The 3,444-nt window shown below is 39.0% G+C and overlaps 1 non-coding gene across 1 annotated transcript; it reads right to left on the bottom strand.

The window, feature by feature from the left end:
• Window positions 1–2,391: 2,391 nt before the first annotated feature.
• LOC130956189 (small nucleolar RNA R71) lies at window positions 2,392–2,499 on the bottom strand. The gene has a single exon (XR_009077029.1). It is a non-coding gene; the product is annotated as a small nucleolar RNA R71 (small nucleolar RNA).
• Window positions 2,500–3,444: the final 945 nt, after the last annotated feature.

Genomic DNA, 3,444 nt, shown 5'->3' with positions numbered 1-3,444 from the left:
GTTGAACATTTCCACTGAGAGGATGGGAGGTAGCCACTGACAACGGTGAAACCCTTGCATAAGCTTGCCATGGAAAGGAGTAAGAAGGATTGGATGAAGACAGTAGGAAAGCAGAGAGACGGAAGGGACACAGCATCTTCATGCGCTTATCTGAAATTCCCACCAATGAATTACATAAGTATCTCTATCTTTATCTTTATGTTTTATTCGTATATCACCATATCCATTTGAGTTTGCCTGACTAAGATTTACAAGATGACCATAGCTTGCTTCATACCAACAATCTCCGTGGGATCGACCCTTACTCACGTAAGGTTTATTACTTGGTCGACCCAGTGCACTTGCTGGTTAGTTGTGCGAAGTTGTGTTTATGCCATGGTATTGAACACCAAGTTTTTGGGGTTCATTACCGGGGATTATGAGAGTTGTGAAAAGTATTGTTCACAATTTCGCGCACCAAGTTTTTGGCGCCGTTGCCGGGGATTGTTTCGTGTATGGACAACTGACGGTTCATCTTGTTGCTTAGATTAGGTATTTTTCAGAATTCTTAAGAATGAATTCTAGAGTTTCATGAGGACCTGTTGAAATCTGGCTGGCTGAGAAGCCATGTCTAATCTTATTGGACCGAGGTTTCAACTGATCATCACAAGAGCTTATCAATCTCTATCAATCTTGCTATTGGAGCAATGATCTGCTAAGGCTTGGCTGGCCATTGGCCATGTCTAGTGTTTTGGACCGAAGCTTTCTTTGAAAGCTTGGCTGGCTGTGAAGCCATGTCTAATTCCTGGACCGGAGTCTTAGACTAGCATTGCAATGATTCCTGGAATCCAAATTAAGAATTCTGAAACCTTTATTTTCTATTTCCATATAATTTTCGAAAAATCCAAAAAAATTTCAAAATCATAAAAACCAAAAATATTTTATGTTTCTTGTTTGAGTCTAGTGTCTAATTTTAAGTTTGGTGTCTTGCATGCATTGTTTATTTGATCTTGGTTCTATTTTCAAGTCAATAGTACAAGGAACTGAAGATTCAGAACATGCAGCAGAGGAATTAAATAGAAAAAGCTGGGCGTTCAAAACGCCCAGTGAAGAAGGACAGACTGGCGTTTAAACACCAGCCAGGGTGCTTGGTTGGGCGTTTAACGCCAGAATGTGCACCATTCTGGGCGTTTAACGCCAGGATGGCACAAGGGGGAGGATTTTGTTTTCAAATCAATTTTTTTTTCAAGTTTTCGAAGTTTTTCAAAATCAAATCTTTTTCAAATCATATCTTTTCAATCAAATGTTTTCAAAATCAATTTCTTTCCTTTTTCAAAGATACTTGCTATCAATTAATGATTTGATTCAACATTTCAAGTATGTTGCATTTTCTGTTGAGAAAGGTTTAATGTTTGAATCATATCTTTTCTTGATAGCCAAGTTATTAATTTTTTAAAATCAAATCTTTTTAAAATTATTTTCAAATCATATCTTCTCAATCATATCTTTTTAATCACATCTTTTTCAAAACAGTTTTCAATCATATCTTTTTGATTTCTAATTTCAAAGTCTTTTTCAAAAATTACTTGATTTCTTTCCCACTCTTGATTTTCGAAAATCAATTAAGGTTTTTCAAAATTTTTTTTTAAAAATTCTTTTTAACTTAATTTTCGAAAAAGCTCTTCTCCTCTTCTCACATCCTTCTATTTATGGAGTACCACTCCCCCTCAATGCACAATTCGAACTCTATCTCACTATGTTCGAATTCTTCTACCTCTTCCTTCTATTTTTCTGTTCCTCTGACACCTCAAGGAATCTCTATACTGTGACATAGAGGATTCCACATTTTCTTGTTCTCTTCTCTTTCATATGAGCAGGAACAAAGACAAAAGCATTCTTGTTGAAGCTGACCCTGAACCTGAAAGGACCTTGAAGCGAAAGCTAAGAGAAGCTAAGGCACAACTCTTTGTAGAGGACTTAACAGAAATCTTCAAAGAAGAAGAACACATGGCAGCCGAAAACAACAACAATGCACACAATGCAAGGAAGGTGCTGGGTGACTTTACTGCACCTACTCCCGACTTCTATGGGAGAAGCATCTCTATCCCTGCCATTGGAGCAAACAACTTTGAGCTTAAGCCTCAATTAGTTTCTCTAATGCAACAGAATTGCAAGTTCCATGGACTTCCATTGGAAGATCCTCATCAGTTCTTAGCTAAATTCTTGCAAATCTGTGACACTGTCAAGACTAATGGGGTTAACCCTGAGGTCTACAGACTTATGCTATTCCCTTTTGCTGTAAGAGACAGAGCTAGGACATGGTTGGACTCACAACCTAAAGAAAGCCTGGACTCATGGGAAAAGCTAGTCAATGCCTTCTTGGCAAAGTTCTTTCCACCTCAAAAATTGAGTAAGCTTAGAGTGGAAGTCCAAACCTTCAGACAGAAGGATGGAGAATCCCTCTATGAAGCTTGGGAAAGATACAAACAATTGATCAGAAAATGTCCTTCTGACATGCTTTCTGAATGGAGCATCATAGGTATTTTCTATGATGGTCTCTCTGAACTATCCAAGATGTCTTTGGATAGCTCTGCTGGAGGATCTCTTCATCTGAAGAAGACGCCTACAGAAGCTCAAGAACTAATTGAAATGGTTGCAAATAACCAATTCATGTACACTTCTGAAAGGAATCCTGTGAACAATGGGACTAATCAGAAGAAAGGAGTTCTTGAGATTGATACTCTGAATGCCATTCTGGCTCAGAACAAGATATTGACTCAACAAGTCAATTTGATTTCTCAAAGTCTGTCTGGAATGCAAAATGCACCAAGCCGTACTAAGGATGCTTCATCTGAAGAAGAAGCTTATGATCCTGAGAACCCTTCAATGGAAGAGGTGAATTACATGGGAGAACCCTATGGAAACACCTATAATTATTCATGGAGAAATCACCCAAATCTCTCATGGAAGGATCAACAGAGACCTCAACAAGGTTTCAACAACAATAATGGTGGAAGAAACAGGTTTAGCAATGGCAAGCCTTTTCCATCATCTTCTCAGCAATAGACAGAGAATTCTAAGCAGAACCACTCTGACTTAGCAACCATGGTCTCTGATCTAATCAAAACCACTCAAAGTTTCATGACTGAAACAAGGTCCTCCATTAGGAATTTGGAGGCACAAGTGGGATAGCTGAGCAAGAAAATTACTGAACTCCCTCCTAGTACTCTTCCAAGCAATACAGAAGAAAATCCAAAAGGAGAGTGCAAGGCCATCAACATGGCCGAATTTGGAGAGGAAGGAGAGGAAGTGAACGCCACTGAGGAAGACCTCAATGGGCGTGCACTAGCCTCCAATGAGTTCCCTAATGAGGAACCATGGGAATCTGAGGCTCAAAATGAGACCATAGAGATTCTATTGGACTTACTTCTGCCTTTCGTGAGCTCTGATGAGTATTCCTCCTCT

This window comes from Arachis stenosperma, chromosome 1 (assembly GCF_014773155.1).
Source record: "Arachis stenosperma cultivar V10309 chromosome 1, arast.V10309.gnm1.PFL2, whole genome shotgun sequence".
In the NCBI taxonomy this organism is placed as follows: domain Eukaryota; kingdom Viridiplantae; phylum Streptophyta; class Magnoliopsida; order Fabales; family Fabaceae; genus Arachis; species Arachis stenosperma.
This window is presented reverse-complemented; position numbering and strand designations above follow the sequence as displayed.